We start from the raw sequence: 23,793 nt of genomic DNA on the forward strand, positions 1-23,793 counted from the left end.
TTCAAAATCGAGAACCAGCACTACCAGTTCAAGGTGCTGCCCTTTGGTATAGCCTCGGCTCCAAGGGTATTCACCAAGGTACTGGCAGTGGTGGCGGCACACCTACACAGGGAGGCAATCCCAGTGTACCCTAACCTGGACGACTGGCTCATCACAGGGTAAACCCCTGTAATTTGCAGTCTAAATGTTCAAAGAACTATCGACCTCCTCTTCCAATTGGGCTTCTCAATCAATGAGAAAAAATCAAGCCTGGTGCCAAGCACCTCAAAACAGTTCCTAGGAGCTGTCCTAAACACCCAAGAGGGGTTGGCCTTTCCATCAGAGGAAAGAATTTGGAATCTGTTGCTGCAAATTCCTCAATATCAGGCCAGTCGGCAAATAAGGGTGCACAAAGCGATCAATTTGCTAGGCATGATGGCATCTTGCATTTACCTGGCTCCCCACGCGAGCCTGCTCATGCGACCCATGCAGGAATGGTTGGCGAAACAGTGGTCTCAAGCAAGTGGGGACAGTGGGACGATCTAGTGATTGGGTCGCCAACACTAGAACAGAGTCTTCACTGGTGGACAAGAGAGAATCTCACGAAGGGGAAACCCTTCTACATTTCCAGAGATACAGGCTGTCGTCACAACAGTTGCCTCCCTGCCAGGGTGGGGAGCGCACTACCTTCACCACACAGCTCAGGGTCTCTGGTCTCACACAGTGGCTCAGAACCACATCAATCTGCTAGAACTTCTGGCAGTCTTCAGAGCGCTTCGGGCATTCAAACCCCTCCTATCCAACCTGTCAGTGCAGATCCTAACAGACAGCACAACGGCGATGTTTTACTTAAACAAACAAGGGGGCACTCATTCGCCAAATCTGTCCAAGCTTGCCCAGAATATTTGGAGATGGGCACTCAAACGATAGATTTACCTGTCATCCCAACATGTTCCAGGGGATCTCAACTCCCTAGCAGATGCTCTGAGCAGGGATCCCCTTCCAGAAGAACACCAGTGGACACTACACAAAGAAGTCGTAGGAGACCTCTTCTCTCAGTGGAGTTTCCCCACTATAGACCTATTCGCCACAAGCGAAAACAGGCAATGCCCAGACTTTGCATCCAGGTTCCCCCAGCCAGGCTCCAAGGGGAATGCCCTATGGATGAATTGGTCAGGGATGTTTGCCTACGCTTTTCCCCCAACACCCCTCATGAGGAAGGTGGTGAACAAGATCTACAGGGAACCGAGGACGCTCATCCTAGTTGCTCCTATGTGGGCGAGACAACCGTGGTACCCATACCTACGCATATTGGCGGTGTGCAACCCCCATCAAACTCCTGTGCCGGTACAACCTACTCTCCCAGCACGAGGGCCTAACAGTGCATCCTCAGCCCAACTCAATGAACTTGGCAGCATGGCTCCTGAAGTCCTAAAGTTCGGACATCTGAATTTACCCCAGAGATGCATGGATATCTTGAAAGAGTCAAGAAAACCTAACACAAGGCACTGTCACTATGACAAATGGAAACGATTTGTTATTTGGTTACAGAATAAGCAAATCAACCCAGTTGATCGTACTCCTTCTAATGTCGTCACCTATATGCTCCACCTATTGGATGCAGGGTTAGTGTTTAACTCACTTGAAGTGCACCTGGCAGCTTTATCAGCCTACACCACTTCCTGTAACAAAATATCATGGTGGAAAGTGCCAGTTGTCAAAGCATTTATGGAAGGGGTAAAGAGACTCCACCCTCCAATTTCTAACCCACCACCATGTTGGGACCTTAACGTGGTACTTGCTAAACTCATGGGACCCTCCTTTGAGCCCATGCACAAATCTAGTCTCAAACACTTGACTTATAAAACTGCCTTCTTAGTAGCCATCACATCCATAAGAAGGGTCAGTGAAATTCAAGCTCTGTCAGTGCAGGATCCTTTCTTTACTGTTCATAAGGATAAACTGGTTTTACGCACTCGCCCTAGGTTCTCACCCAAGTTAATTTCCAAATTCCATGTTAACCAGTCTATTGAGCTACCAGCCTTCTTCCAGGAACCCAAATGCTCTAGATGTGAGGAGGGCGGTCCTCTACTATGTAGACAAAACCAGGCCGCTAAGAAAGACCGATCAACTGTTCGTCTCCATAGCTACAGGCAGAGAGGGAGATTGCGTCTCTAAAAATGCCATCTCTAGGTGGATAGTCGGATGTATCCAACTGTGCTCTTCCCTTTCAGATAAAACACTGCCTTTTACGCCGAGGGCCAACTCTACAAGAGGTACTGGAGCCACTCAGGCTTTCGTTGCAAATGTACCCCTTGACACCATTTGCAAAGCAGCTACATGGAGCTCTATTCACACCTTTACTCCGCACTACTGCATTGACACTCGTTCCAAGACAGATACTCAAGTGGGACAAGCGGTTCTAAGACATTTGTTCGCTCATGACCCTTCTCACATCCCACCTCCTTCTAACACTGCTCGCTAATCTATGCCCAGCATGTGATCTAAGCAGATTCAACAAGCCTCAGAAGGGATACATTACTCACCGTAATCATATTTCTGATGCTTGTATCTACTTAGAATCACATGCGCCCGCCCTTCCTCCCCTCTGAGAGAAGGCGCATGGATGCTTGTAGTCTTATCTTCTTATCTGCTTGGATACTCTGTACTCACGCTACTCCTCATGCTACCTAATGTCAGAAAAAATACAATCTGAGGGTCCTACACGCATGAGGGGTCATGGGTACAGTGGATGTCACACTAGGGATAGCATTACTGGTATGCCCTAGTTCGACACCCCTTTTCGAGTTTCGAAAAACAAACTGTAATACTCTGCAGCTTCCACTAGATGTCGGCCTATGCGCAGCATGTGAATCTAGGCAGGTACAAGCATCAGAAATACGATGACGGTGAGTAATGTATCCCATATGGAGAGTGTGTGTGTGTACACGTACGTACTTGAAAAGAAAGCATAGCATAGTAGGTGGGATGGATGTGGGCAACAGTTGTCTAAGATGGTGTGCATTCTTTAGTACCCAAAAGACATTTATTATCATCATTACCACAGTTATTATCAGACCAAGTATTACATATTTTTTTCTGTCTGATCATGGTCTGCTGGACCTGAACATTTCTGTGGCAAAAGTGTTAATTTACTCACTTCTGCACAACCCAAAAATGGGCATAGTTTATCAGTGTCCGTTAAGAGGCCTCACTGATATAGGCTTTAGAAGTTCATCTGTGGGTGGCACCTGACCACATGTCCTTCCTTAATTCAAGTCTTCAGTTCCCTGCCTCCCTCTACCTCCAGGCGTCTTTGGGTGGGTATGGAGCGAAAACATGTTGGGTTCTTGTGGGTGCTGCACAAATTGCTGCAACACTTTCCTACCTGAAAACTCTTTTTCCTATCTTTCCTTGGTACAGATTGTATCGCGTCACCCCATGAACTTAGTGATCTTTGACCAATTCAGGTATATTCCGAGATCAACGGACCCTCAGGTTGCTCAAAACCAGAGTCAGTATACATTTTTTTCTTTCACTGAAAGGCACACCGGAGTACGTATTCCTCGATCCCCCTACCCCATCATTTACCCAGTTCTCATAGGGCAGAGGCAAAGGTGCGTATTTCAGATGTGCAGCATGGATCCACTTTCTTTCCTCTTTACATCCATGCAGTTTGTATAATGTACGTTTGAAAAACATGTCCATTTCGAAGAACAGCTGAGAAGTATATCTCTCAATTGCAGGCAGTTTCTGCAAGCGTCTTGCACCATTTGGATTCATGCCAGCAGCATCATCGCTGTGTACATTCTCAGGCGGCGATCTTATCATGCCTGGCACTCTGAGGCTTTACACATTCCCCAGCTTAGCGATCGATTGGCTTGGGTGTTCAGCTGTGGGCAATTCTGTATGCCAATCAGAAGGCCAGTCTTCCTGCATCAGATGTATCTCAAGAAACCAAAAAAGAGTCCAGTATCAGGTATGGCAGATATGGTTTAACTGTTTTCAAACGAGGCAAAGCTCTTGATTCCTGCATAATACTGCATGAACACTCCCCTTCACAATTTTATACAGGGTGAGACCTGGTCTAGTCTGTCTCAGAGACAGCAATGCTAGGAGCTGGGTGTCAGGCTATTCCAATTTACTGTGCTGGTTCAGCAAGTGACAAAGGTGTGTCAAACAAAAATATCCTTTCTTTGCTCTCTTGTTCAGTGGTGTACACACAATCGGGGTCATCCTCATTCCCATCATTTTGCTCAGGTAGAGGTCGCAACTCCGCTGCGTTCAATATGTTACATCTTGTGATCCTAATGTGTGCTGTGCACAGAGTAAGTGGCTATGTGGTAATTCTAGCTGATGTGACATGTTTGGGTCTTTGTTCTGTTTAGTAACACATCAACTGAGTGAGGGCCCATGATTAAGGAGTGACCCAAAACCATGCCTTCACTTTGTTTGCATGATGCAGCTGCTGTAGCTACTGCTCTAAGACATTTAGGTAGCGCATGAGCAACAGGATCCAATGTGAAGGAAAAATATCCCCACAGTCTATTTTTCCCACCATGTTCCTGGGCGAATCCTGCCAATGCACATCCATCTTTTACATATACAAACAAGACAAACTTTTTAGCATAATTAGAAGTCCCCAACACTGGAGCGCAACACCAAACAGTTTTTAGTGTGACAAAAGCGTTCTGACAGTGAGCATCCCATTGCAATGGTGATGCAACATGTACTCTCTCTCTCTCTACAGAGAGAGAGAGAGAAACAGAGGGAAAGGGAGAGAGAGAGAGCGCAAGAGGGAGAGGGAGAGGGAGAGAGAGAGAGAGGGCAAGGCTCCTACTCTCCTTCAACAAGAGGTACCCTACATGTGCTACCTCATGTTGACAAGTTTGGTACTTTTTCAGAGAAACTCTGTGACCTGTATTTGAAAGATCCTTTAGTAAACAAACAGTGCCCTTCTGGCACGCTTCACAGGAGTCTGGTGCAACTGGTAACGATGTGCAGTATTGTGGCAACTGTAATGGATCTGAGGAAAGGTGGGCAACCCTAAATAAACTTAATAGTAAAGATAATGTACGTCTCTGCTGTCCAAATAGTTCGAATTTTAAAGGAGCTCACTGAAAAAAAGTCCAGACACACCTGGACCCAAAAACTTCAACACAAAAAAAACTGAATGGCAACCACCCAGCTAGTCAGTCACTCACAAACTGTACACCATGGGGCGTTACCATAAGCTTGCAAAAGTTACGAAAAGTAGCCATCAATTCAATTAATATCTGACTAGCTCAATGCTGACAGTAAAATCAGGATTCCAAACCAAAATCTGTATGTATGTAAATAAGTCATTTTAATTTTTAACAGAAAAGGAGGCCAGCTGTTCCCTCCGCATGCCAAGAGCTCATGTGGCAATGCATTTCAGAGTCAACCACTCCTTCATCAGGGCTGAGCCCGACATGCAATTGCAATAAGTCATTAAATAATCATATGCAAAATCCACACAATTGTATCAATGAAAAGTATTAATATAGTCGAGAAAATGTGATAAACATGATGTGAAAAACGAGAGAAAAATAAGGTGCATACCCCAATTTCAGTGCGCAGAGATGTGAAGAAAATGAAAAGAAATAGAATAAAACGGCAAAAGATGTAAAAATATACTAATGTACGCTGCTGTTCATTAAATGTGTAGTGACTCAAAAGTGAAACTTAGTCTTGTGACCATATGGTCAGCTTTAAATATCTCAATAGAGATTGATGTACATTTTCTCTCTAAAAATCAATAAAATGCACTTATTTCAGTAAAACATGTAACTGGTGTAAATTGGCTGTGCCCATGGCTGTTCAAAGGGCAAACACTTCCCTGCATAAAATGTAAGGCAAACTGAATTAAAAGAGTGTGTACAAGGGTGCATTTTCAATTCCAAGTATCTCTAAAGTGGGCCAATTTCACAATTCTGAAAGTGAATAGGACACAGGTCTTACTACCTTACATTATAAATCAAATGAAGTATTGTAGTGCACACCACGGTGTGCCGATCAGCAACTTATCTGTGATCAGTACCAGTCTGTTTAGAGACTGAAGAACGTGCGCATGATGGCGCTTGAAAAGGTTATATACAGTTGCTATGACGACTGACAGGCCGCCGAGGCGCGGCAAACCTGTGGGTGTGTCTGCGCCCCAGGCGCCTCACGCCCCAACCTCTCCACGAATTGAGAGATCGGACGCCTCAGCTCGCCGTGTGACAGTATGTATCCAAAACATAAAACATAAAAAAGAAAATGTTGAGATTTCAAGTGTAGATGCATGCAGGAGTAGCTGAAAGGTGTATGGCGTGTCTGCAAAAAAGGATAGAAATGTAATGGTTCAAAGACCAAGGTAATAAAGGTTCATCCAGATGTACATGGAAATAAGTGTGTACGTAATTGGCACATTATTGTACAATCAATGGTGCCAACCCTTGTGGTCTGTAAGGTGTAACGTGCTGGTATGAATAATGTGAAGGCAGAGTAGAAAACTTCCCAAGGAGTGATGCGTTCACTTAACATTCTACTGCAGAAGGCAAATCACTGTACTTGGTAGAACCACACACATGGTGTTCAAAATGATACACTGACCTGCACAATTAACTAGCAGTGTGCTGTCATGCTTGGAGAGTAAAATCTGTTGTAATGCTGCAAAGAATAACTGTTCAAACCATTAGGTGTAGCACCACCTGCTTAAAGTATTAAGGCATACTTACTTTAAGAGTTTTAAACGTTAAGGGATGAACAGAACGAGAACAAGATGCTAAAGGATTAAAATAAAAACATAAGGTTACTTTGAAGCATGATAAAAGTCTGTGATCAGATGTACCAAAGGAAATTCATTTCTTCTTTTTTTATTTTTATTCGTTTATTACAAACTTTTTAAAAACAGAACAAACAAACTCTCTTTAAATCAAACATAATAAAAACACAAGCGAAAGGAGAAGTGAAGGGAAGAAAAAAAAGGTCAGGAGGACATAGATGCAAGTGTGCGATTTGCAAAGAGGAATAGACCAAAACAGAGAGAGAAACAAAAGAAAAAAGGAAACCCGAAACAAACACTTGTTGCACTTGAAGCAAGCCAGTACTAGAGCATATTGCAAGCATTGGAGTTGCTATTTCATCACAGATAGCTTTGGCTCCATCTTCTCTTTCTAATATTTTATTTTCATTCAGGTCAATTGGTCAATCCTGATTCTCCAGCAACAAGTTCACTTTTTCTAAAAAGAATGTCAATGCAAAGATCAATTTGTTTTCTTCGCCCTCCAGCATTCTCTTCCACCAATCTTCTCCATTCAGAGAGACATATTTTCTGGCTTTGTTACTCATGTGCTTGCTTCTAAGAGATCTTAATTTAGGGCAATATATCACAAGATGTTTCAAGGTTTCTTCTTCATTTGAGCAGAATCGGCAGTTGCTGTCTTCCCACACTCCTTTTTTTTTCTCATGTTTTGTACCTCCTTAGTATGGAACAGATTCATTCTGAATTTTAGAAAGATCTTTCTGTGAAATTTACATGGGAACCTCTCCATATATTTTGGCAGCTTGCCAAGTTTTTTGGACTCCAGAACGTGCAGCTGCACGCACGTATGTTCGGCTCTCTGGTCAGATGTTTCAATCCCATCGAGCTCCCAGAGCTTTCTTTTCACAGCGCCCGGGTTGGTTGTCAGGCTGTCTTTGCTGGTGCTGAGTTGCACCAGGATCTTTTTGCAACTTTGCATCCATTTACCGAATACACTATCTTAGTTGTTTGTTTCCGGAGTATTCAAGATCTTGAACTGTGGGAGGCTATCCACTCCAATCACATTCCTATACAAGTTCAAGGTATTCCACATGACTTTCGCATTAATTGACGTTAGTCCCATTTCATATCGAATGCAGGCTGTAGGCGTACTTTGCGGGAGCTGTAGCCCTCTTTTCCAAAAGATAGTTTCGCTTTGCACTTCAGCTTGGTTTTTTTGCACCATTGTCTCGTCAGTGATGTTAGAATTAATTACAATTCCGAGATACAGGGCCTAAGTAACTCAAGTCAAGGTTTAATTTCCTAGCTTCCATTGAAGCTTTTTCTTGTTCTTTCTCTTGTGACCTTGTAGATTTTTTAGGTGCATTATCTCTGTTTTTGCAACATTTATCGCTTGGCCATTTTTTTCAATGTATGCATTTAGTGCTGTCTGTTTCCGCTGTAAGCAGATTGGAGTCTTATCTAGCAGCACTATATCATCAGCATAAATCATCCAGTTTACTTGGTTTCCATTGATTTTTGGCAGAAACAAGGAAACTTCTTCTAGTGCATTACCCATGTCTGATATGAATAGGTTGAACAGAGTCGAGCCGAGCAGGCTACCCTGTTTTACACCGCTATACGTTTTTATCAAACTGTCACAGTCCCATTTTGTGTGTTAGAGTGCAATTCTTTAATAATAGCCAAAAATAAGTCTTATTGGGCAGTTCATTTTTGCCGTCTTGCACCATAGCATCTCCCTATCGACACCATCAAATGCGTATGCTAGATCCACAAATGCTAGGTAGACTGTTGTTCCTGTTCTTATGGCCTCCATCTTTAGTAAATTTAGGATAAGGAGGTTCAGCCCACAGCCTACTCCCCTGACGAAACCCGTTTGTCGGGAAACAAAAGCACCAGAAAGTTTGATCCATGATGTTAATTGGTTGAGTAATTGTGTAGCAAATATCTTTCCAACCACGTCAAGTAGTGCTCTGGGTCGGTAGTTTTTAGGGCCTTCTCTTTGTCCCTTCTTAAAAATGGACACTATTATTGCCGCCTTCCATGATGAGGGTATTCTGCTCTCCTTTAGTATTCTTTTGAAGAGGATATCACAGAAGTCTGCCCATTCATTTGGGTTCTCCTTTAGCATTTGGTTCGTAAGACCATCAGGTCCTGGGGCCCGAGAGGAGCTTACCCGCTTGATGTTCATAAATATATCTTCTCTCGAGATCACACTGTTCAATTTTTTCAAGTGAGGCCAAGCCGGTTCAATACTTGAGGCTTGCTTTTTGAATAGGCTTGAGTATTGGCAGATCCATTGTTCCTCCCTTACCATGTTGTTCTGGCTCGTGCCTTGTGGTGCTTCCATTTCATTGATAAGAGCCCACATTTATTGAGTATTTTTTTCCGCCATGGTCTACATCATCCTTTCTGCATCATTTTGCTCCATAATGAATTTGTGCCCTCATAGCCAGTTTTTGTATTTCATCTTTAGCCTTTCCTTGTCCTTGTCTCTGTTTGTTGTCCCACTACTTGCTAACGCCCTTATTTTCTGGCATAGTTCTCTCTTTCGCAACAATATCGGGGTCATACACATACTTTTTATATCTTGATTTCCCACAACCCTTGACTCCTTCACTGTATTTTTGGAGGAGAGAGGTATATTCTGTAAGATCACTCTCTTTTCTCAATTCCTTGTTACTTAATTCCTTTGTCATATTCGTTATTTTAATGTTGTTCAATCTCAGTCGGTTTCGACCTGGTTCCAGGTTTAGGGAATGATTCCAAATTGTAGACAAAGCAGGCCTTTTCCCTCTCATGGTTATCTTCACGCGATTATAATCACTTTCTAGTGTTTTTATCACCTCAAGATTGCTAATACTTCTGGCTATGCTTTCTGAGGCAAAAAAGTAATCCAGAATCTAGCTTTGATTGTCTCTTTCCCATGTTACCTTTGGCGGCATGTCCCCCTGCATGTTTCCGTTTATCAGGAACATGCATTGAGCATCCATTTCTTCTAGCCATACTGTTTTTAGGGCATTTTTGCAGTTTTTTGTTCCTTGTTTTTTCCTTTTTGTCCGTTATAGTAATATCCATGTTCAGAACTCTCCATAGAATAATCTTTGGGTGCGATTCGCTGGTCACTATGGATCCACCAGTTCACATATTTCATCGATGAATGTCATTTCCCCAGCAGCTTGATGTTGCCAACAGACGTGGATTATGTACATTCTTGACTCATCGTTATGGCTTTTAAGTTGTGTTTCTACGGTAGTTATGTGTACATAAGATTACAGATTACATGTGTTCAGAGTGCGGAAGCGGTTTTTTAACTTGATCAGAGTAATTAGGCCTGCCATTGGGCGTCCTTTTGCTGTGTTTATTGCCAGGTTTATTACAAGCTCATATCCTTCAACACATGGCGACGTTTCAAGCCACGTTTGACAAACAATGTCTAGTGATTTTAAGATTCCAGGGGATTTGTTAAACAGGTGAGCAGGTCCCTGCGTATTCCAGGAGCCCTTCTGTAATATAATAGAACGTGGTGCTGGACATTAGCTAGATCCATTCAAGGTTAAAGCACCTGCAAACCAGCACCAGCTCTCCTCTACTCTTTCTTTATTTGTTGCAACTTTAAGTTTCTTAATGTCTTTATTGTTATGTCTTTCGCAAGGAAAGGTTATTTTTATTCATTTTTTTGGGCTTATGGTTTCTTCTTTTGAGTTCATTTCCTGTTCTTCTACCTCATTAGAGCTTTCTTCCAGGGCTTCCGTCCTTTCAGTTGACCTCTCACTTGTTCTTTTGCGTTTGTCTTGTTTGAAGTTAGGTGCATTGTTTTTCCACTTCTTTTCACCGGTTTTAGGTATGGGCTCAGTATATTTAATTTCTCTCAGATCGAAACCCAACAGATTCAGATCTTCAAGACTTTCCAGCAAAAGTTCACATATTGTTTTTTAGTACACATGTAATATTGCTCGATCCAACGTAGCTTCCTGTATAAATTTCACGGTCTTTGTCATTTGACGAGATTGATTTCAAATAGGAATCATGATGTAACAATTGCAGTACATTGTTCCTATTCAATACCAGTCCATCCTCACTCGGAACACTTCTTTCTAATAGCAAGCAGTGATTAGTAGCCACCTTACTCTTCTTTTCAGATCCCTTTGGTGGCCCAGATCCTGTCAGACGCTTGTCCTCTCCAGTCATTTTCAGATTCCTTCTTGTTCTCAAACTTTCCATTGTTATTGTCCTGCCCACCAATTCCAACACAGGATTTTCGCTCTTGGATGGCAGGTGTAAGCTCCGATTGTACTTTACGATCTTGCTTTAGATTTTTTCATTAAGACCACTGGTCTTCGTGCGATTCTTTCTCTGCTCTCCTCAATTGTCATAAAAAACCCAGATACAGGTTTGTTAATATATCCCTCTACAATCTCCATTTGTGGGTTCCCTGGAAGTGTGGTAAAGGTACTGTTATGCTGTTACGCTCACCTGGTATCCACGGGGGCGCCACACGATACTGGATGGAGGTCTAAGCGCTATTCCGGACCCCTCTCTGCTTGGTTATGTGTCACACGTTGGGTAGCGCCTATAAAAGGAGAATGGAGGGTTAAGATATTGGTTCTGTGATGGGTGGACTCCCACCTCCCTCTGGTCCAAATCCCCTCCCCTGGGGTTATTGCTCACCTTAGGTTTTTGTGCGTTGAACTCTCCGTCCTGCGTCTCTGTGTAGGGGCGTGTGGTTGGTGCAGGCGTTCCATTGACCTAGTTGCTTTGCCGGTCTGTGTGCCCTTCTGTCGGGTCCAGACCGGCTGTGACTCTTTCCTTCTGTTTTCTCTGTCTTCTCAGCCTCTTGCTCCATTACGCTGTTCCCTAACAATGTCTTTTTGTTTTCACAGGGATGGTTGCGATCTCGGAGTTGCCGCGCTGATGGCGAAGACCACAGTGAGTTATTGATGTGCAGAGCGCTGCGCTGTTTATTGGTGTTAATTGCTAACATGTGTTCTCTTCTCTTCTTTGTACAGGTTGCAGTGATGTTGCAGAGTGATGAGTGATCGAAGCGCTGCTTGCCCAGGTAAGTGCTTTGTTAATGCTGACCTTGTTCCTTCTCTCTTGCAGATTGCGGTGAAACCTGGAGATGGGCGAGGTAAGAGAAGCGCAGGGTGCTGCTAGGACTCACTGCTTGCCGAAGTAAGAATTGTTATTAATGCTGTCCTTGTTTCTTTACCTTTGCAGGTTGCGGCGAACTCCAGAGATGGGCGAGGCAAGCAAAGCGCAGGATGGATTCAAGGCCGGTTACTTCACAGGTAAGTGTTCTTGCTTGTTAATGCTGTTCTTGTTCTTCCAGGTGATTAATGGAATCCGGATCTAGGGCTTCAGGATCGGGCTGCCGGAGAAGCAGATGAGCAGGAGCTGGACACGGTGAGCGTTACGCTACAGGCATGCAGAATAACTCGAAGCATGTTCTGCTGTTTGGGTGTGGTTTTAAATAGCCCAGGTAAAGTAGTTCCAGGCCAAGTATTTCCAGGCCCAGCCACACCCAAAACACTAGACCGCATGGCTTGGTTCTAAAGAACTGAGCTGTGTAATAGGCCTCCATGTTGGATTAAGGTCCAAAACTGGTATTGTTTTATTCCTGATAATGAGCCTGGCGCCAAAGGCGCCAGGACTGACTGCATGTATGTTTCTGATGGAGTTTTAAGGCCCTTGGGGCCAGTGTGAAGGGCTTTAGCCCCACTGCTGCCAGGGGGCTGTTATACCTGAGGGGTTAAGGGGCATGGATCGTGACAGGTACATACAAGACTCACAATTTTTTGTGGTTCATTCTCAATTTCAATTTGAGAGGACGGAGAGTCTTCCTCTGCCGAATCCGAACACCATATGGTTCGCTTTTCAAGCCGGTGGTTATTAGCAGCATCATTCTCGTCATCCTCTGTCTCATATGTGGAGAGGTTCATCAGCTCTTCCATCACTGAAGCAGCTTCCTTGTCCTCCTCATTACTAGTAATCTTCTCCGTGGATTCTTTATCAGGTTTATGCATAACTTGATTTGTTGATTTGGAGTCTTCCTCCCCAATCTTTGTTTTCTTCTGATTTGCTGTTTGTATTGTTACGTTCAGTGACTTGATGTTCCTCAGAAATTTACAAGAGTTTTTTGCATTTGGATATTTCCCTTGTGGCATACTTTTTGTCATTCTTTTGATTTTTAATTGTTTCACTGTTGCCACAACTGCTTTTTGGGTTCTGTCCCTTTTTAATTTTTCAAATATTGTAAAGCTTTCATTAGCTTTTCCACAACTGGTTTCCGCATTTGTTATATTCATTACATGATTTATGCTGGATCCCTCGGTGTTGGCAGAGGTGGAGGCAATAGCAATTTCCGGGTCAGCTAAAGATTTTTGCCTAGTTATAGGCTCTTCCACGATTCCCCCATTGGCCAAGCTCTGCTCAATATCAACCGGAATTGCAACATTCCCTAACGTTCCCATCACAGTGGCACCCCCCGGCACCCGGTGGGGCGTTTTCCCCCCGTGGTTGAGCCAGGGCAGGAGATCCGGCAGTCGAGTCCTTACATTGGAGTTTTGGCTGTTCAACATTATCTGAGTTTCGTTCACCATTTACCTTGTGCTCTCTTTTAAGGATAGCCAAGGCTTCCCTTGCAACCACGACAAGCAGCCTCTTGTCTTCTCTGTTATTTTTAAGGATATCTTTAATCAAGATGCAAAATGTCTTGTTTTTCTGGTTTTCATGAGCAACTTCCTGTTTTCTTTCCATCATGCCCATTTCCATTTTAGCCATTTTTGATCCCTGAATTTCTCATTGAACTGCTCGTACATTTGTTAATTTCTTCGTTCATCCAATGGGCGGTGAGTGACCCCAGGCGGTCTATCCAAAATATTTCTCTCCAATCCAGTTTGAGGTCGATGTCCTCATGGGGATTATTCATACATAAAACTTCTAGGATTTGGAACCTTATTTGGGACAAATTGTGTCTTTTTTCAATCCAGTGTCTGGACACTGCAGAATTCATGTTGGCGTTCATGATGCACGATCTGTGCTCATTCCATCTGCGTTTTGATTTGCCTATGTGGTACAACCCACATGGGCATTTAATAGTGTAAATGATGTTGCAGCTGTCACATCGCTTTTAAGTTTAATTTTCTCGCCTGTGCTGGGATGATTAATTGTGTTGCCCTTATTGATGAACCCACAGTTGGAACAATGTAGACAAGGAAAAATGCTGGTTCGTTTGGTAATAGGTTTCTTGATGGGCAGTTTTGTCGAGACTAATGCATCCAAAAGGTTTCTGCTCCTCTGATAAGCAAATATTCGTGGTTCCTTGAACAAATGTTGTACTCTGATGGCACATGTGAGAATTTACCAGTTCTTCTTGATAGTTTTTAATAAGAGGGCAACAAATTCATGGTGTACGGTTATAAAAGCACTGATATAGTAGACAGCTACAACTAGGATAAATCTCATTGATCGTGAAACTTTATCATAAAAGAAAGAAGCCAGGCGTACTTCTCCATAGGTTTCTGTCTCTAAGTTCTTGTTTCAAGGCCATTGTATTAAAAACATTATCACGAAGAACTGGCAAATTCTCACATTTGACATCAGAGTACAACATTTGTTCAAGGAACCACTGAACCACCTGATGCCGGCCTCTCATTGAAAGGCTGCGTGTGCAAGGCTCCTGTCCGAATTTGTCCTTTCCATCTCCTCACCCATCTCTGCCTGATGCATTTGGATAGAGCTGGAGCTCTCCTACCTGCCCCATTTCCTGCCGGAGCAGTACGGAGGCTTCTGTATGGCAAGGTAAGCCTCAGGGCTTAGTTGATTGTTCTGAGAGATCCTGCATTTAAATCTGCCATTCACAGTGCAAATACCCAATATTGGGTGCGCTGCTACACATTTACTGTAATATCTGTGTTACAGTGTTTCATAACATTTAAAGTACGTTGTCCAGCAACCACTGTGTTCTGAAACACATACAGAGAGCTTACGACATCCTTCAAAGATGGCCACCACGTCTGAATGCATAGAGCTGTCTCTTTGAAAACAGTAGCCCCCACTGATTGGCTACCATCACCTATTTCCAGCCAACCACAGGATCGGTAGGCAGAAGCCAGCCCCTCATTGAAAGGCCCCATGTGCAAGGCTCCTGTCCAAGCCTGTCAGAGCACGGCAGAGCGGCCCCATACGCTGGCACCCGTACATCCAACCTACCGGCACTTCAACAAGTAAGTCACACCTCAAGCGTGAGTTCGCAAAAATCTGGTCATGCAAACAATGTACAATACTGCCTCGCCTCTGACGTTGCAGTAGGCCATTTCTTCCTCAACTACAAGGTTGTGGCACGTGGCATTTGTAGTGTGCTACCCCTGTATAATGCACTGATTAAACGTGTTCAAATTGCACAGCCAACGGTTTATTTGTGGTCCTAGTCACCCATATTAACTGTACGTTCCTGAATACGCCACTTCACACCACCCAAAGAACGCACACAGACCTTTGCCCCACCTACAAACATCACCACCTTGGCCACGGCCTCTGACCCAGATTGTGATTCTCAGCCCCATGAGAACACGGCACTGCGTTGCACTTTTACTGTGACTCTCTTCAGAAATACGGACTATCGAACCATGCTTTGCCTGTTATTTGTGTATTGTCATTCCACAGACTAAAAGATATATGTGGACCGCGACCTACCATTGAAATACTGATTACTCGCACTTGCTCTGCCTTGTTGATACACCTGGTTCCACTCCCAGTAACGCAGAACACTTGCCTATGCCTTTCCATCTCGTTTCAGGTACTTTGAACCACTTATAGCATTCGAAAATATGGGCGCATGCCTGGTCCTGCTAACTATTTATTGTATGATGTGCATTGGTTGTGACCTACTATTGAAATACCAAATATTTGCATTTTGCTCCACCTGTTGTTTATGCACCTTATCCTACGCCTAGCAACACTGAACACCTGTATATGCTGTGCCATCTCTTTTATGGACTTTGAGCGACCTATAGCAATACCAAATATGTGCATATGCCTGGTCCTGCTGACTGCGTTCTGTATGAACTTGGACTGTTCCACAGTCTGTTACCATGATTCTATGTGACATTATGTGCATCACCTGCATGCGCTTCTGTCTCTTTACCTGCTCCTGCCTAGCCTAATGCACTAGCCAATGCTGCCTGTAATTCCAACTTGCCAATTAGGGTTGCTAGCCACTGACATGGCACCACCCACATGATATGATAGGTTATTTATAACGCGCTTAATACCCAGAGGTTTCTAAGCATGGACCCAGGGATTGAACCTGTGTTGCTGCATGTTGTCTTACATCCAAGGTGAGCACGTTGCCTCTGAGCTATCGTCCCGAGACACCACTAGTCATGGTTGCGCTACTGCCCCAAAATATAGGCTCGCTATTAGCACAGTCAGGCTATCCCTTAAGATGGAAAGACACAGCCATTCGCTCAAGGTCCTCATGCCACACAACCCTTGCATGCCCAACGTGCATAGATTAACACTAACCATGTCCCCCCCACTACCACAAACACGCTCCATACAACCCACACATTTCCACCCTACACTACAACACTCTTATCCTACAGTCAAACTAAACGTTACCTGATAGTTACTGCCCGCTCACCCCCATTCAATGGATTTTGCAATACGCCAGTCGGCCCTCTCCTAACCAACCTTGCCAATGAACATTAGAAACACCAGACTTGGTTCGCGACTGACAAAACCTAAGCCCACTCTTACAAAAAAGCTCCCACCTAAGGTTCTATCCTAACTCAAGCCAACTCATACAAATAGGCTCTGAATGAAGGATCTGCCCATCTTAACCAATACGGACTACCACAACACTCCTAAAGGAGGTAGTAATACTGCGCTGAACTATAGTGCTAAGGACCTGCCACTCGAATCAAAAGATTTCTGTATACCCGTGGCCACTGGGGACAGCGCACCAAAAAACCCACCCATGGCCATAGAAACACCCACAATCTTAACTAAACTTCACTTGACTATGCCATTAATCAAGGGTGCCCTCATAAACGCCAGATCGCTTTCAGCACATGGGTTAGATATTGCTCACCACGTCCTTATCAAGAATTTGGACTTCCTGGTGATCACATGGCTCCACGCTGCGGCAGGTGCAACCCTCTCATTGGCCATCCCTGAGAACTACACTATCCTCAGAACTGACAGAGAAACTGCAAGGGGTGGAGGAGTAGCCATCATTGCAAAAAAACAGCTTGGACTGAGAGAACTACCTTACCAATTGTTCCCCTCAAGAGAACTACTATGTATCAAACTTCACCTCACCTAACTATCCACCTCATCTACAGACCTCCTGGACCCACATACTCCTTTGAGGACGATATCACACACCACCTCACACAGAACACCAAACTAGGCTCCCAAATCATGATGCTGGGTGACTTAAACTAAGGCTTTAATGATGTCAACGACGACAACTCCTCAGCTTTAGCCAACACTTATCTGAACTCGGCTTCTCACACCGCATCACTAACACCACTCATAGCAAAGGGAGAACCCTACACTGGCTGGCTGATCTTAGCTGTGACACTAAGATTCTCTCCAACACGCCTTGTACTTGTTAGGACCATCATGTCTTCTGCTTCACCATCCAGGATAATCCTCTTTTAGACACCGGCCGAGTCAAGCACCATCAGCAGTTACCAGAAACAAACGTCACATCACAGCTGAGAGGCGACTGTCTCTACTGCTCCCGATTACTAGTTATAGCAATTCGAATAGCCTGGACCCATCCTCTATGGTCGAGCTCTATAATCGTACCTTTCTACAAGCTGTAGACGAAGTAGCTCCACTAAGATTGCGTAAAGCTAAACCGCTCGTACATCTAAGTACGTGGTACACTACTAATCTTAAAACCTTGCGTAGTGCTAAAAGAGCAGCAGAAGTGTATTGGGAAAAAAAAACAACGGTCCTGAACAAAGAAAAATTCTCCACCGCCTCCAACAACTACAAAACAGCCACCTTACAGACTAAAAACACCACATATAACGAAAGAATTCTGAATGCCAAATCTGGCTCTAAGGAACTGTTTGCCATCCTTCGCGAATTAGACTCACCTGCGACACCACAAGAATCTTGCACTAAAGACGCAACATGGTGCATGAATATCCAGAAAGCTCTGCTCGGCAAAATCAAACTTATACAAACAAAAATGGAATTAAAAAAAAGGAGTCTGCCATCCAACACTCTATTTGCTAAACCAATAGATGTCCCTCTGAAGCAGATCACTCCATTTGAGTTCACCTCAGTATCTGTAACAGATATTTAAAAAAAATCATCTCTGGTCTTAAACCATCCAGATGTCAAGGCGGCATCTGCCCAGCCACAGTGATTAAAGACACGTTGGAAGAACTTGCCCCTTTCATCACCTCGCTAATAAATGCCTTGTTCGAAACAAGTACTGTCCCTACCAACCTTAAAGATGCCTGGGCCCTTCCTCTACTAAAAAAGCTGACATTGGACTCCAACATACCCCGAATTATCGGCCTATCACGACCGTGCCTTTCCTAGTTAAAATCCTGGACAGGGCGGTTTACGTGAAAATACAAAATCACCTGAAATCTAATAATCTTCTAGGACTTCGCCAATCCGGCTTTAGACCAGCGCACGAGACTGAATCAGCCTTGATGGATTTAAAAATCAAATGGATGAAATTAAAGATAAAGGCGACTCCTACTAGATTTATCAGCGGCCTTTGACCTGGTCAACCACAAAATGTTATGCATTCATCTGACCCAGGCTGCCCACTTCTCCAATAAAGCCTCTCTATCGATTCAATCCTTTCTATCTATCCAATAGAACAATTAGGGTCTTTGCCCTTCGGCATCTGCCGAGACTGCCCCAGTTGACTGGTACCACAAGGCTCCTGTGTGTCCCCCACCTTATATACCATCTTTACGAAGCCACTATTCGACCACCTGGACAACTTGGGTGTCACCTACACTAATTATGCAGATGACACCCAAATCCTCATTCCCATTACAGGCTCCTACGACGTCGACTCTAAGCGACTTAATGAAATGTACCAAACCATTCAGGCGTGGATGGCTATCCATGGCCTATATCTTAACAACAACAAAACTGAGTTATTCCTTATTGACTTGGAGAACCAACTTAAGAAATTAGACGACCAATTTAAATCATTTAACATTGACACCATTACCATCAATGTCTCCAAAGAAGTAAAAACGTTAGGCGTCTACCTTGATTCAGCCCTCGAGCTAACAAGACAAGTACATGCGACTGCCTCAGTGGTGGCCTACACGTCAAAATGTATCAATGCCTGTAGATTCTTCCTCTCGTCAGACAGCTGCACTACCTTGGCCAGTGCCCTTTTAGTATCCAGACTTGATTATTGTAATGCCCTGTACGTTGGGACTAACATCGCTACCTAAAAAACTCCAAGTACTACAAAAAAATGCAATGAGAGTGGCTCTTAACATCCCAAAGTCCAACTACATCTCAGCTGCAAGACGCAATGCCCACTGGCTCCCGGTGCAGGATAGGATTGTCTTTAAAACATTATCACTAACCCATAAGTGCCTTTCTAACACAGCCCCGAAATATCTAACCAACAAATGTACAAAACATCTCACCAACAGACCTACCTGGTCCACACATGCCCACTTCTTAAACATACCCAGATTGAAATGACAAAAAGCAGGCGGTAACAGCTTCTGCAAGCTGTGATACTTTGGAACTCCACCCTATTTCAATGTTCATCCTCCTGATGGTTTCATCACACATGGTGCATCCACTACACAGAGTATGGCCTCTGGGTGGTTTGTTTGTGCCCCAGATGGTAGTCTCCCCGGCTGCCATGTTAGTTTCTTAAAGAGTGTGTACTAGGCAGTCCCTTAAATTCTTTCGCCTTTTAATGGCAAAGGAGGGCACAGCCAGTGAAACCTGACTAATTGCAAAAGTAAAGGAGTCATATACTTCATCACATGCCCCTGTAAATTAGCTATGTGGGAAGGACCGTGAGAGAAGTGAGAAAAAGACTTATTGAACATAAGTCATGCATCTGAAAAAATAGACTAACGGGTCCTTTGCTGAGTCATTTTCAAGCATATGAACACACCCAAGATGACTTTAGGTGGGCCATCTTAGAAAAGGTGAGACCACCACGAAGAGGAGGAAATTTTGTGCAAATGTTAATCAAGCGGGAACAACTATGGATATTCCGCCTCAACACCGTACAAAATGGCCTAAATTAAGAGATTCAGTGGCATGAGCTTGTACTGATGAAATAACACATTGAAAAGGGAGGTGATTGATCTGCCTCGCAGCACCAAGACAGAGGTTGACAATGTAAACCTAGCACCCACATGAGGATCTAACAACAAATTGAGGGATTCACCCAAGAGTACCAAGACAGAAGGCGATAACGTGAGTCTGGAACCCCAACATGCCCACGGAGGCCCTTTCTCCACCCGAATGTATGAATAATTAAATTACAGGCAGAACATAATATGATATTTGGATGCAGGTGTGTTTTTATTTCATCAACAAGATGCACAATGGTATCACCCATTTGAAAATACATGAACAACTAATGCACAAGAATTGCTCAGTAGGCAGAACCACCATTGCCTATGAACATCCTGGCTCCACTCAAATATGGCCGCTGGGAAACTCCTGCTGTAGAAACAGAAGATGCTCCTTTAAAGCAACCTTTGGTTGCCTGGCAACTGTTTTGTTGTACAGGACACGGGAGCACGAGCAAGACGGCGCTCGTCTAACACTGCAGGCTGCGATTCCCATAGTAAGGGTAAGACATCAGCGCACCCGACACCACCTTTAGGCCAGACGCGTGCAGGATTTTATTATAAATTCAATATGAATTATGACTGTCCTGTGAGAACGCACACAGCTGACATCACAGCTTGAAACACACACGCGAAACTCAACTTTGCGCTTTGTACGTAATATGATTTATGCCTGCCTTTTAAGAATTTGCATAGCAGCCACTGCCGGAACACATGCGCATAAGAAAAACCTTGCTTACACGCGTTTAAGAAAAAGTTTGCTCGCTCGCTATGAATAACGCAACTTCCACTAAGCCAAATTTAAGCGTGGAGAATGGAACGGGCGGCACTTTGAACAAGGAGCCCGCGCCATACAAGAACAACCACAGACATGATATGAGCTGCTGTTTAATAATTAATATAACAGTGTACGACATCAGCGAATACCACTCGCATAAGAAATTAAAAATTAAAAGAAGGGAAGCTCTAGGCATCCCCTGCTGATTCCAATGAACAAGGTAGGGGGTGACCAACCCCACGAATAAGCTATGATTTCAGTTCCTCATTAGCCCCGAATGAGACAACATCCTTTTAATCAACAGCTAAGCGATTCACGCATGGAAGAATCTAAGTCTTTATTACATCAAAAAGATGTTGTAGACCTGGATTTCTGGAGAACGATGACTAATACTTGCTTTTTCCCTCTAGGGGACACACGTCTAAAATTGAAAAACTCTGGGATCCATCATCGCCACCGGAGACCGGGAGTCTTCTGTAACACCCAGACACAAGGGAGCAAATGTAACGCTCACCTGATTCCCGTAGAGGCGCCGGTCTTGACTGGGCGTATACCGTATCTTCAAAGGTGATGTGTAACACACGGCTGGCTCTTTGGGCTGGACCTCTGTGCACTGTATGTCTGACTCGAAGGGTAAGATGTCTGCAGATAGAAAATATGGGATTAAGGAACTGGGTTATTGAATGTCTCTCTCTTCTTCCCTTTCTCTTCTCCTGTAGAACCCCAAAGGTTAACGCTCTGACCTTAGGTAAGTGAACGCCGTGCTCTCCATCTGCCTCGGGGCAGGGTGCTGTAACCAGTTTCTTCACTGGATAAGGGGAGCAGGCCTCTTGACTTCAGAGGACTGCTGTCTGTCGTTTACTGCACGAACGGTAAGTTTCGAGTAATTCTAATGTCTTTAAAGTCTTTAGTAATGATGTTTCTTGTTTTGCAGGGTTCCGGCGATGGCGGATGACGGGCTGAAGTGAGTTGAAGATGGAGCCCGTGTGATGAATAGAAGCGCCTGGAAGCACGTAAGTAAGCGCTTGTTGCCTGCTTCACGATGCGCTCTAACTGTCTTTTTATTTTGCAGGTACAAGTTCGGAGCGGCTGCAGGGTGCCGGAATACCCACTGGGTTAGATGTGGAAAGGAGTAATGGCACGTGAGTATTAAAGTTCCCCAATGTCTTTAAACGCACCTTGTTTTGTCTTTCAGATGCGGGATGCAGCGCCGAAGGCCTCCGGAGCGTGCAAAGAGTTGGTAAGCTTTTGTCTTTCAGATGCCGGAATGCAGTGTGAAGACCTCCGGAGCGCACGAAGAGTAGGTAAGCCTTTGTCTTTCAGATGCCGGAATGCAGCGCGAGGCGTTGGTGACAGCCGATGGACCAGGTAAGTGAAGAGCTGTCACTGAAGACCGTAATGCTAACCTGTTCTTTCTTGTCTTTATAGGTGTTGCTGAAGACTGGATTCAGGATGGTAAGCCTTTTTCCTTAGGCCCAGGATCAGATGCAGAAGACACGATGAGCGTTCTGCTGCAGAGGATGCAGAATACGCAAAGCAAGATTCATCCATCGGGTGTGGTTTAAATAGCCTCCTGTAGTGCTTAGGTGTCTCCTTCCACAGCCACGCCTAGGTAAGAAAAGAGTTCCTGCTTTCCAGAAGAGTTCCAGTGTTCTAAATCTAGGGAGTGGCTCCTGCCCCACCCAACAGGAAAAGTAGTTCCAAACAGAAGAGGATCAGAGGCTCAACTGCCAGGCAAGTAAGCAGCATGGTCTGCTGCAGGTAAGTCCACCCAAGCATTATGAGCCCGGCGCTTCCAGCGCTGGGACTGGGCATATTTATGAGCCTGGTGCCACTGGCGCCAGGACTGGGTCCAAAAGGTCCCAATTGGGACTGGTTGGCACTCGGAACCTGGGTTATGGATCTGCTTCCAAGGGAGTTGGGAAAACCCTGACCTTTTGGAAGCAGAGATCATGACAGTACCCCCCCTCAAGGCCCCTCCCAAACCGGGCTTCTCCGGGGGTTTTGGCTTGTCAGGAAATGTTCGGTGAAATCTTTTGATTAGGCGAGGAGCGTGGACATATTCAGCAGGTTCCCAGGATCTCTCTTGGGGGCCGTAGCCTTTCCAGTTAATTAGGTAAAATAGTTTAGATTTGGAGATCTTGGAGTCCAGAATGCTTTTGACTTCAAACTCGAGTTCTCCATCAACTAGGATAGGTTTTGGAGATTTAGTTAGTCGGGTTTGAGGTTGCACGGGTTTTAATAGAGAGACGTGGAAGACTGGATGTATCTTCATGTGCGGGGGCAAGTCCAACTTGACCGCTACTGGGTTTACTATGGTAGTGATGGAATAGGGACCAAGGTATCTTGGGTTGAATGTGCGTGGCCCTTTTAGAGGTAGATATTTGGTGGATAACCAGACTTGATCCCCTACTTGATATTGAGGGGCTTCCTTCCGATGTTGATTTGCTCCTTTCTTGTATTGTTCTTTAGCCCTTTGAAGGTGAGAAACAGCTTCCTTAAAGGCTTGGGTGATTGTAGAATGCAGGTAGTCTACTGCTGGTGTTTCAAGATCTTGGAGGGGATCCAACTCCGAGGTTCGAGGGTGACTGCCGTACAAAAGAAAAAATGGGGTTTTCCCAGTTCCCGAATGGACAGAGTTATTGTAGGCATATTCGGCTATCCAAAGGATGTCTTTCCAAGTTTTTTCAGTTTGTTGCAGCATACAGCATAAATACTGTTCCAGAGTTTGATTGGTCCTCTCGGTTTGTCCGTTGGCCTGAGGGTGGTGACTGGTCGATAGTCTCACATCAATTTGAGCCGACCGACAGCAACTTCGCCAAAAATGGGAAATAAATTGACTACCTCGATCCGAAATTAGAACCGAAGGAAAACCGTGCAGTCGGACGATGTTTTCGAGAAATTCTCGGGCCAGAGTTGCTGCTGTTGGCAAGCCTTTGAGC

This window comes from Ambystoma mexicanum, chromosome 7p (assembly GCF_040938575.1).
Source record: "Ambystoma mexicanum isolate Mex_15411 chromosome 7p, UKY_AmexF1_1, whole genome shotgun sequence".
Taxonomy (NCBI): domain Eukaryota; kingdom Metazoa; phylum Chordata; class Amphibia; order Caudata; family Ambystomatidae; genus Ambystoma; species Ambystoma mexicanum.